Here is a 12,405-nt window from a genome sequence, read left to right as displayed (position 1 = left end):
GCATGGGGAAATACAGAATATTCTGTAGTTAGCAAGAGTTCAGGAAATGTTCCATTCCCCATCCCCCCACCAAATATTGATATTTTCCAACTCTAGGGCAAACATCTCTTGGATTGGCCTTGGTAGATAATTTAAGGCAAGTTGGCTGCCCAGCAGAATTTGCTGCAGTTCTAAGGCCTCTCCATATTAATAGGACTAATTGTGTTGAAGCTGATGGAGCCTTTGGTTCGTGGCCAGAATGCAGAGGCATGAGGCCCTCTTTCATGCTTGTGAATGGCTGGGTTTGGTGAGCTCCTTTGATGAGTTTTTTTGTCCGTATTCAATCGGGTCAATGTCCCTTCCCTAGAATGGAAATGGGGTCAGTGTCCTTTCCCTAGAAACACTGCACCCACGTCTTTGCCCCTTACAGGGGCTGGTTTGTGGCTGTTGCTGTTGTTTTATCAAAACTTTCTTTAAAGTGACCTCCTTTCTCCACAGCGCATGCTAAAATTCTGGGCTCTGATTAAATGTTTCTGAAAGCAGCCCTACTGCCTTTAGTTACAAGCCAAATAAACAACTCTCCCGCTGGGAGAAGACCCCCTTCTCACACACCCCCGGCCCTGAAGGGCGTAAGGGGCGCTGACCACTGTGCCCTCTGCGGATGGAAAGGAGCCCGGGGTTTCTCCCCTGAGAAGAGGGCAAGCACTGTGCTGCTGCGCTGCATTCCGGCTCCATCTCCTCGCTCTTCATCCATCGTCCCCCTCGCAAGGCGCTCCTGTCCCCGGGCTGAGCTACTGGTCCAGGATGAACAAACATGTTGACTTCCAGTAAGTTCTTGGCTACCCTCTTCCCCGATCCTGCCCGGTGCTGAGAGCTGTGGCGCGGAATTAGTGTGAGGCTGGGAACCCAATGAAGCTATTATGGTTTAAAACTAGTGGGCAGCACCCAACGCTCCACCAGGCTTGTTGGGTTTCAGCAGCTAAAACTGTCCAGTGTGCTCATAGTTATTTCTTGACACAGATTTCACCCTCTAAAATCACCTCACATATAAGGGTTACGATCCCATTTGGAGGGCAGACTTGAGAAAGAAAGAGAGAGCTATTTGCAAGAATGCAAATAAAAATGTTAGAAGTTACCTCTTCATTGTGGAATTATGGTTCATTTCATTAATCAATTTCCTTATTTATTTTTGCTTAGCTGTATTTTTTAAACCTTCCCTACTGGACATGTTTCATTCTTGTAATAAAAAGACATAAAGTTTTATGTTTTAAAGTAAATATGACTAAAACAGTAGCCTGCACATACATCATTCTTTCCTCCGGATGAACTAAATCCTGATGAACAGTTTTTCCCTTTTTCAGGTATAAATCATTATTTGCTCTGTGTGAGTTGGTGAGTGCTATTTACAAGGCTATTTTAAACTAACAAGCTTATTTTGGAAGGTTGTGATGGACTTAGAGGGAATTACAGGATTTGAGTTGGGCCATGTCTTGGATGCAGTGTCTGTTTTGATAGACAAAGAGGAGAAATGACTAAGTGCCTCTTTGGTTGAAAGGAAGCAGGATTGAATCTCTTCAAGTTTACAATGGATCCAAGCAATTACTTGTTTTATATGTCAGTTAAAAAGTCTGACACCCCCTTAAGACGCTAAGCATACCTCTCTTAACACTTCTTTTTACGGGAGTATTTGGTTACCAAAGGAGTTTGGCTTGATTAGCACCCTTACTGTTTGCAAGTGTGTGCACAGAGGTATTCCTCCTGAAGGGCTAACCCACCTTTCAGAACATCGAGGCAGTATTTGTGACATAAAAGAGACATGTTAAGATGACTTTCTTCTGCGGAGGCTGAAAGGTCTGTGCTTAGATGCTCAGATTGCATATTGCCTTATGGCGGCACAGTGGTGCTGCTTTGTGACCTGCACTGAGACCTGGAGAAGGTCAGGGGGTGCCTGACCTTGTGCCCCACTTGTTCCACACTCCCTCCACCCTCCATCAGGACCGGGTCCACTCTTTCAGCTCCACTGCTTTCTCTCTGTCCATGAATAATAGGACTTGCTGACCTGGTGTTTCCTTGAGTGTTTTCTGTCTGCCTTCCCTTGGCCCCAGAGATGCAGATGCACTAAAGGCAGGGGCCTGTGCATATAGGCCCCGGGCGCTGAGTGCCTGGCACTGCTGGCTGGACCTGGAGTGACAGCATCTGAGCCTTGGATGCCAACTCTCAGCAGAGCAGATAAGGCTTGATCGACCTGGGCTCTGGGCAGGACAGGAGAGCCCTCCATTTTGGAAAAGCTTAGGAGGTGTTGGAAGAAATCGGCAAGGTTCAAGTCAGCTTCTGAGAATCCGTGCTTCTCTGCCATGAGGATTTGGTGAACTTCATAGACATAGGAGGCTGGCACCAGAATTACAAGTAGCCTTTCAGAATATCCTGGGTCTAGCCTAGGGGATAACTGCGGGAGAATTGCTCTCAGAATGGCGAGGAAGGGAGCTTTTGATGTTTTCATAGGAAAGAGTAATTTATTTCCTCTGTGTGAAAAACACATATGTAATCATGTTACTGCTACATATTATAAATGGTTTTGTGTGCAGAACCAATGGGCAGGCTTGAGATCTAGTGCTTTCAGGAGAATCATAACCCTGGTATCTGTATGCTAAGGCAGTTTTAAAAAGGACATTTAGCATCAGGCACTGTTCATCGAGGAAATAGGGTCAAATGGAAAGTTAGTTCCAAGAACTGACCAGATATGGCATACTGGTGGCACTTTGCTTCACATAATAGGAGTTTCCATCAAAGATTTTTTGGGTGGTGAGCTGAGCGCCAAAGAATTGATGATTTTGAACTGCGGTGTTGGAGAAAACTCTTGAGAGTCCCTTGGACTGCAAGAAGATCCACAGTCCATCCTAAAGGAGATGGGTCCTGGGTGTTCATTGAAAGGACTGATGTTGAAGCTCAAACTCCAATACTTTGGCCACCTGATGCGAAGAGCTGACTCATTTGAAAAGACCCTGATGCTGGGAAAGATTGAGGGCAGGAAGAGAAGGGGATGGCAGAAGATGAGATGGTTGGATGGCATCACTGACTCAATGGACATGAGTTTGGGTAAATTCTGGGAGTTGGTGATGGACAGGGAGGCCTGGCGTGCTGCGGTTTTCATGGGGTCGCAAAGAGTTAGACACGAATGAGTGACTGAACTGACCTGAACTGAGCAAGGTAAATCTCATTTTCTTGTTGATTTACATTTCAAATTCATAGGCTGCCAAAATTAGAAAAATAAATCTTAATTTGGCCTGTTATAAGTTTTGATAACTCAAACGTGATTTGTGAAAGTTTCTTTGTCTGCTTAGCTAGCTCTTCTTCACAGAGAATATAAACTAATAGAACAACACCCAAAACCCCCCCAATGAACAATGTCTGAAATCCTTGATGAAAGAAACTATTTCCAAGCAACTACAAATATTTTTAGAAGAACTAATTACAGAAAAATTACCATTGTCCTAAATAAACAAACATGCATTGAACACTTTGTTGGTTCTATGAGAGGCATTTAAAGATGAACAAGTCAGTTTCTGCTTTCCGCGTTTAAATAACCAGCGCCTTGTGTGTGTGGTAAGTTGCTTCAGTCCTGTCTGACTCTTTGTGACCCTGTGGACTGTAGCCTCCAGGCTCCTCTGTCCATGGGATTCTCTAGGCGAGAATACTGGAGTGGATTGCCATGCCCTCCTCCAGGGCATCATCCCAACCCAGAGACCGAAGCCACGTATCTTATGTCTCCTGCATTGGCAGGTGGGTTCTATATCACTGAGCCACCTGGGAAGTCCAACCAATGCCTTGGGCCCAAATAAATTGAATACAATACTGAATGCTTTAAATACAGCACTTTCAACTCCCAACCTTTTAAAAAGGGACTGCTGTGTTTCTTTTCATATCTCCTGCACTTCAGATTCAAATCTAAATCAGTGGAGCCCAATTTCTAATCCCATCAATCAACTGACAGTAGACTTTGATGAACCAACAGGCAATGAATAGGCTACCTTCAGTCCTTTTCTTGCTTAAAATTTTAGAAGCATTCACTACTATTGACTGTTTTCAACTTCTCGTTACACTATCATCCCTGTCTGTTTTCTCCTTTCTGGTCCATCCCACCTCTGTAAGTACCCCTTTTGAGTCTCTTAATAGATGTTCTGCTGATCTTTTAATGCCAGTTTGCTCAGCTTTCTATTGTCATGTTTCTCTTCTTACTCTAGATACTTTCTCTGAACAAGCTCATAAGCTTCCTGTCACTTCAACCACAAGTCAGCAATCTCCCCTTAATGTTGACCTCTCCATAGACAAGAGGAAGCCACCCAAACTTCAGGGCACTAAGTAACACAAAAAGAGGAAGATTGTTAGGGCAGCAGTGTGCATAATGGACTGGATGAGGGTATGATAGAGATGGCCTGTGGGCTAGGAAACTTGTTACAGTGTATTACTTTATACACATCAACCTATTTTATCATTTACTTTACCTCCTTTATGCTTCTTGCCACAATTTCTTGAGTTGTCTGTTCATGTGCTTGCCTCAAAGGAGGGTTCTTTGAGGGGAAGGGCTATGACTTTCAACTGTGTATCTTTTGGTCCATGATAAATGTGGTAGTATGATTTACTTGTGCTGATAGGGCAGCAGTGGGATTGGAAAGAAGGGATAAGGAAGACATTTTAGATATTGATAGTATTTATTGGAGGCTTCCCTAGTGACTCAGGTGGCAGAATGCCTGCAATACGGGAGACACAGGTTCAATCCCTGGGTCGGGAAGATCCCCTGGAGGAGGAAGCGGCTACCCACTCCAGTATTCTTGCTTGGGAAATCCCATGGACAGAGGAGCCTGGTGGGATAAAGTCCATGTGGTTGAAAAGGGTCCAACATGACTGAGCGACTAATACTAGTACTTATTGACCAGTTGGATGTGGAACCTTGATGAGGTGGGAACAGTTAAGAGGACTCTGAACATCAGATCAAGGCAACTGGCAATGGTGAGGCCATTAAACTGAGATCTGGCACACAGAAAGGAGGCACTAACCAAGTCAACATGTTGGGTTTGGGTTGCTTAGAGATTGAGGCACAGCAAAATCTGGATGTGAAGTATTTGGGAGGCAGATAGAAGCACAAAACTACTGGTCTACTGTGAGTTATTACATGAAACTAAAGATATTAAAACTGGGAATTTAACAATTCTGTTAATGATTGAATGAGGGCATCTCTTGGTTTAGTTCAGTTCAGTTGCTCAGTTGTGTCTGACTCTTTGCGACCCAATGAACGGCAGCACGCCAGGCCTCCCTGTCCCTCACCAACTCCTGGAGCCCACCCAAACTCATGTCCATTGAGTCGGTGATGCCATCTAACCATCTCATCCTCTGTCGTCCCCTTCTCCTCCTGCCCTCAATCTTTCCCAGCATCAGGGTCTTTTCAAATGAGTCAGCTCTTCACATCAGGTGACCAAAGTATTGGAGTTTCAGCTTCAGCATCAGTCCTTCCAATGAACACCCAGGACTGATCTCCTTTAGGATGGACTGGTTGGATCTCCTTGCAGTCCAAGGGACTCTCAAGAGTCTTCTCCAACACCACAGTTCAAAAGCATCAATTCTTCGGTGCTCAGCATTCTTTATAGTCCAACTCTCACATCCATACATAACTATTGGAAAAACCATAGCCTTGACTAGATGGACCTTTGTTGACAAAGTGATGTCTCTGCTTTTTAATATGCTGTCTAGGTTGGTCATAACTTTCCTTCCAAGGAGTAAGTGTCTTTTAATTTTATGGCTGCAATCACCATCTGCAGTGATTTTGGAGCCCCCCAAAATAAAGTCAGCCACTGTTTCCCCATCTATTTGCCATGAAGTGACAGGACCAGATGCCATGATCTTAGTTTTCTGAATGTGGAGCTTTAAGCCAACTTTTTCACTCTCCTCTTTCCCTTTCATCAAGAGGCTCTTTAGTTCCTCTTCACTTTCTGCCATAAGGGTGGTATCATCTGCATATCTGAGGTTATTGCTATTTCTCCTGGCAATCTTGATTCCAGATTGTGCTTCTCCCAGCCCAGCGTTTCTCATGATGTACTATGCGTAGAAGTTAAATAAGCAGGGTGACAATATATAGCCTTGATGTACTCCTTTTCCTATTTGGAACCAGTCTGTTGTTCCATGTCCAGTTCTAACTGTTGCTTCCTTACCTGCATACAGATTTCTCAAGAGGCAGGTCGGGTGGTCTGGTATGCCCATCTCTTTCAAAATTTTCCACAGTTTATTGTGATCCACACAGTCAAAGGCTTTGGCATAGTCAATAAAGCAGAAATAGATGTTTTTCTGGAACTCTCTTGCTTTTTCGATGATCCAGCAGATGTTGGCAATTTGATCTCTGGTTCCTCTGCCTTTTCTAAAACCAGCTTGAACATCTGGAAGTTCGTGGTTCACATATTGCTGAAGCCTGGCTTGGAGAATTTTGAGCATTATTTCACTAGTGTGTTGGATGAGAGCAATTGTGCGATAGTTTGAGCACTCTGTGGCATTGCCTTTCTTTGGGATTGGAATGAAAACTGACCTTTTCCAGTCTTATGGCCACTGCTGAGTTCTCCAAATTTGCTGACATATTGAATGCAGCACTGGGTTTAGAAAGCTCCTTAAAAATCATCTAGCTCAATTCTCTGTTGAATGCTTTAATCCTCTATAAAACTTACCTGCTGATCTTCCTACACTTTAGTTTCCATTGGTGAGTTTTCTCAGTATTTACAGGTTTTTTTTTTTTTGATTCATCTTTAAAGACTGTGGCCTTTCTCAATGCCAGTATTAAGTTTCTTTAGCCTTTAAAAAATCATAGCACATTTTTATAAGTCATCTGTTTAGAGAAATATTTTATTGAACATTTATTTACCTGGCCTGGGTATTCATAATTTTACTGCTGGACAATCTGAAAACACGGTTCTCATTAACAGAAGCTTTGGATTGATTAGGAGACAAAAGGTAAGAGCTGGGTTAGCTCTTAGCAACTGCCTCATCTTATCTCCAAGGCTTCTACTATTCTTGGATTTTCTTAGGCAAGCAGGAAGCAGACTGCCTGGGTGTGGTTCCTAGCTGCTCTTCCTACTAGCTGAGAGGTATTGAGCAGGTTAACCTAACCACTCAGAGCTTAGACTACTTCCAGTGAATCGAGACAGTGATGGTATCAATCTCATAGGGCCATTGGGAAGTTTGTCTTAATAAATATTAGCTTGTATTATTACTTTCTCAGGTACACCCATCCATGCAAAGAACAATCACTCCTGGGGAAACATCAAGAGAATGAAGAAAGATGACAGAAGCAGTCCTTGTTTCATCTAATGACAAAGAAAGGAAATGACTAGAATCAGGGAGGTCTAAATGTAACTGAGAGGAAGCTTCAGCACTGAGCCAAGAGTCACTCCGCTCACAGTTTTCCAAGGGAGAGAATTACGGGAAGACACAGCTTCCGGCATTTAGAAGTGAGAATGTTTTCATCCTCATTGTGAGCCCTATTTTAAATAGTTTGGCTAATTAGGTGATGATTAAATTACACTTCTCCCATATGTTTATGCTTTCTTCTATGCAGAATATATCTGCCTGAAAAGTTGTAGGTGAATTACGTGCTTGTTAAGGAATTCTTTGATACTTTGCACATAATAATAACTCAAATGTATTGAACTGTAGGGACTTCCCAGGTGGCGCTAGTGGTAAAGAACCTGCCTGCCAATGCAGGCAGACATTAAGAGATGCAGGTTTAGTCCCTGGGTCGGGAAGTTCCCCTGGAGAAGGGCTTGACAACCCACTCCAGTATTCTTGCCTGGAGAATCCCATGGATGGAGGAGCCTGGCAGGCTGTAGTCCATGGGGTCGCAAAGAGTCGGGTGCAACTGAACATGCATGTATTGAATGGTAAATCATTTTGTAAAGCTGATAATAATAACACCTAACATGTTCAAGCAGGTACTATGTGCATCACAGGATTATCTCATTTAATCTTGTGAAGTTGGTGCCATTGTTATCTCCAGTTAACTCTTGAAGACACTGAAGTCCATAGAGCAATGACTCATTGGTACTGTCAATATCTCTCTGTCATTTCTTTGTTTGCATGTTTTGGTTTTTGTTGTTGGGTATTCTTAGAACAGAATGCACCTGCAGGAGAAATGATAGAAATGACTTTCAATGGATCTTTAAATAGACATGACTGCTAAAGCATCAGGAGGGATGGCATATGGCTAAGCTGAGGATAGGAACCATGGAAATGGTACGGGACTCTGAGTATGATGGGCAGAGAAGGGGTGATAAGGAGAAAGAAGGAGGCAGACTAAGGTGGATTTCCCTGTGAAAGTCAACACAGAGAGTGCCCCGGCAGAGCAACTACAAGTAAGCCTGAAGGATGCTGGCCTTCTCTTCACTGAAACAACACTAGCCCAGTATAAATGGACCCAGACAACCTGTCCAGCCTTATCTATTATTCTCTCCTCTCAAGACCTACTTCCCAAAAGCAGTAACTACTAATATGCCAACTAATATGTAAACTAGTAGTATGCCAGAAAATACTGTTTGTTTTCACATACCTGCTTTTACATACAGTATACTTTCTATCCAAAACCCCCCTCTTCACAGCTGTTTCCTTTAATAAAGCCACTACTTACTTTCTACCCATTCTCTTGCCAAACACTTAACATAGATTATCTCTAATTCTTATAATAATTCTACAAGGTGGGTATTATTATTTTCACTTTGCAGATGGAGAAGCAGAGGTCCACCAAGTTTGCATAATGAACCCAAGTCTACACAATTAGATCTAGGGCTAGAATGTGTTCTGATTTTAAAGTCTGTCACTTTCTCCCGTTTCCTTCCTTTAGAAATTTCCAGTTACTCTTCTAGATGCAGCCCTAATCTCATTTCCTCTGTGAAGCCTTTGTAGATTTCCTAAGATAACTGTATTTCCTGATAGTCTTGTAATACTCTGTGCATGTGTGTTCAGTTGCTCAGTCTGTCCATCTCTTCGTGACCGCAAGGACTGTAGCCCGCCAGGCTCCTCTGTCCATGGAGTTTTCCAGACAAAGAACACTGGAGTGGGTTGCCATTTCCTACCCCAGGGGATCTTCTCCATCCAGGGATTGAATGCGCATCTCCTGCGTCACCTGCATTGGCAGGCAGATTCTTTACCACTGTGCCACTTGGGAAGCACTTGTAATGCTCTGTACATGGCAACTACTCAGTATATCTACAAAATACCTACAAAAACATTTTTTACTAAAATTGTGTTTTAATAATATGTCTACATGGGGGCTTCCCTGGTGACTCAATGGTAAAGAATCAACCTTCCAATGCAGGAGACGCGTGTTCGATTCTTGGATTGGGAAAATCCCCTGGAGAAAGAAATGGCCATCCACTCTACTGTTCTTTGCCTGGAAAATTCCATGGGGGGTGGAGGGTGCGGAGAGGAGCCTGGCGGGCTACAGTCCATGGGGTCGCAAAGAGTAGGACATAACTGAGCAACTAAACAACAGCAGTGGCTATCTTGCTCTCCAGGTATGGGTTCTATAAAAAAGAAGGGGGTATATTTTTACATGTCTTTTATAACAGTATCTTCTCTCTCTCCCATCTTCCAACCAAGCCTCCCACATTGTTCATCATATAATATGCCCTTAATAAATTATTGTTGAATTAATGAATAAATTAATTAATGCTAAGGAGCTCATTTGAGAAGCTGTGAACTTCCTCCTCTGTCAGATTATTGCTTCTGCCTTGAAGTATGTTCCCTGTCTGCATCCCACATGAGAGATGAGCACTAACCAGATGGCCAGCCATGGAGGCGTCCTCGGAACCCAAAGCCCACTTCCGAAACCAGTGGCTGGAAATGATCGGAGACCATACAGGCCCTTGGCTACCTTTTCTGTGGCCCCGACAGCAGCAGCAGCACCAAATCTGAAGACTGTAAAACTGAATTAACCCTTCAGGATTTGACCTGGCGGAGAGGTCCTCAGCCTCCCCAATCCAAACTTACTTTATGGCAATTGCTGAGTCACCTCATGTCAACATTATTCAGCACAGACAATAGAAGGGCAGTGGCTGCTCTGACTGATGCTTCTCCCGACATATACTGCAGCCAGACATCCAAGCCCCAACACTGATCTGAAGTTTACGACTTAATAAAAGCAAAATCATTTGACCTATCAGGGGTTCCCCGCATTTTCTGTCAATCATTCCCTGGTGACTGTGTCAGTCTTTGACCTACCTTCTTTTAGATTCCATCCACCTCTCCTCCTTCAGAACATGACGTGGCTTGCTGCCAGAACGGTTGTCTGGAAACGTGATTAGAGAGAACCGAGCAAGTCTCCATCATTGAAAGGAGTAACATCCCTTCCCTGGGGGCTGACCAGAGCTGAGCTGCCAGCCAGGTGCAGATAGTGACATCTATTCAATCGCAACAGGGCAACAACGGCACCCCATGTCCTGAAGAGGCTTGCACACCAGCGTTTTGACCATAATATGTAATGGAATAAGTCATTGAGCTTTTCTTCTCAAAGCTGTTTTACAAAGAACATAGACTTCTTGCTAAAGTGACCATTTATCCTGGTTTACGCCGGTTGTCCCAGTGTTGCCCTGTCCAGGCTTGCATTTATCACAAATAGAAGTGTCCAGGTTTGGAAGATGTAAGTCTCCCTGTTCCTGGCTATCTCTTCATCCAGTCCCAGTCCACGAAAAGGACAGCTGTAGCTAGGGAGTGTATATTGCCCTGTGCGTCCAGGCATGGGAAGAAACCCAGCCAACAAAGGGCAGGCGATTCAGCAGATGTGTGCAAACCTATGGGGATCTCATCAAGGCAGGCAGACCCGGGTCCATGCCCAGGCAGGGAGGCTGCTGCTGGGGGTTATGGAAGAAGGTCCATCTCAAGGTGGTCCCTGTCATCACGGAGGCCCTTCTTGGAGCTTTTAGGAGGCTGTGCTTTTTTTCTGGATAAAGGCATTATGTAAATCCTTATGGAAGAGCCATTAACTGATTAACAGCTGAGTATAAATTAGCTTGTATGATTAAGTGATTAATACCTATTGTGAACTAACAGAGACTGAAGAGAATTGAGTCTGATGAAATGAGACTAAATATTTTGCCTGTGCCATTATAAGGTTTTTAGGTAGATGTGTGGCATCTCATTTGGATGTGATTTCTTCTACTATCTCATCACAGGGAAAGAAGAAATAACGAAAGGAGGGGGAACCTATTCTGAGTAAGTCAGACATGTAGACATGCTGTCTACACATCGCATTAACCCTCCCAGCAACCCCATGAGGAAAAGCTGGCTTCCCCACATTATACACTTACATGTGAAGTGGTGGGACTTGGAGGGACCAAGCAAATTGTCTAAGATAGCAGAACCAAGACTGACAGCCAGGATAGACACAAATTCCCTCACAGGGTCACTAGTGATGAGAAATTTAAAGAAAAAGTATGACTTGTTCTTCAAAGAGTTACAAGAACTGGTGATGATTGAGAAAGTGATGATAAAGAGGAGAATGTGAAGTGGGTGATGGTGATGACTAGTTTAAATACTATGTGCCAGGCACCCTGCTAAGCTTTTCACATTTATTATTTTATTTAATCTTTATAAAATGCCTGTGTGGTAAGTGTTATGAATCTAATTTTTGCAAATGAGAACATCAAGACAGTGGCTGAATTGTTGTGCCAAAATTTGAGCTCAGTGCTTTCTGATGACCAAAGAACTCAGCCTTTCCGTGTTTCTGGCCCCTTCCCTCACTGACCTTTGGTCTGCTGCAGTGAGACCCAAGGACAGGCAAAAGCTCCAAACTAGAGCCTGATGCCAAGACACCTTGAAGTGACAAACCCTGGGAACAAAGTTGGAGATAGACCTTGCTGTTCTCCATCAGGATTTTGACTCAAAAATAAAAATTCTGCATAATACAATACTTAAAAAAAAAGTCTAACATTAAATTAAGTGCCTAAATTAATTAAATATAACATAAAAGTATAGAATTGGATCTAAGAATATGTATTTTCTTAAATTTTATTCTCTGTATCATTTTTGTAAATAAAGATTGGGAATCATGTTAAGCTAATTTAATTGATGACTCTTGAGATGGGGAAAAAAGATAACTGAACACTTTTCTGGTCTGTTTTAGGAAGAGATTGACTATCCAGTGGACAGATGAGACCTTTGGGAGTTGAGGGGTGAGGAGCCACCAAGAAAAATCCAGACTGAGGCTGGAGTGCCGAAATATAGTTTAGGGGAGGGGACAGAACCAAATCCAGACTATTTTACTTGAGAAAAGCAAATCAATGCATGAGTACAAAATGAGATGTTATGGTTGTTGTTTAGTCAGTAAATCATGTCTGACTCTTTGGGACACCACCAACTGTAGCCCACCCAGCTCCTCTGTCCATGAAGGATTTCCCG

At 43.3% G+C, this 12,405-nt stretch overlaps 1 long non-coding RNA gene across 1 annotated transcript in view; it reads left to right on the top strand.

Moving 5' to 3' along the window:
* The first annotated feature begins 408 nt into the window (after positions 1-408).
* The window catches only part of LOC139037378 (uncharacterized), a 100,511-nt gene continuing 88,514 nt past the window's right edge, over positions 409-12,405 (top strand). The window contains exon 1 of the long non-coding RNA XR_011490152.1: positions 409-806. This is a non-coding gene — a long non-coding RNA (uncharacterized lncRNA). The remainder of the gene's footprint in view (positions 807-12,405) is intronic.

Source organism: Odocoileus virginianus, chromosome 11, assembly GCF_023699985.2.
Source record: "Odocoileus virginianus isolate 20LAN1187 ecotype Illinois chromosome 11, Ovbor_1.2, whole genome shotgun sequence".
Lineage (NCBI taxonomy): Eukaryota > Metazoa > Chordata > Mammalia > Artiodactyla > Cervidae > Odocoileus > Odocoileus virginianus.
The sequence above is the reverse complement of the archived record's forward strand: the minus strand, read 5'-3'. Positions and strand labels throughout refer to the sequence as shown.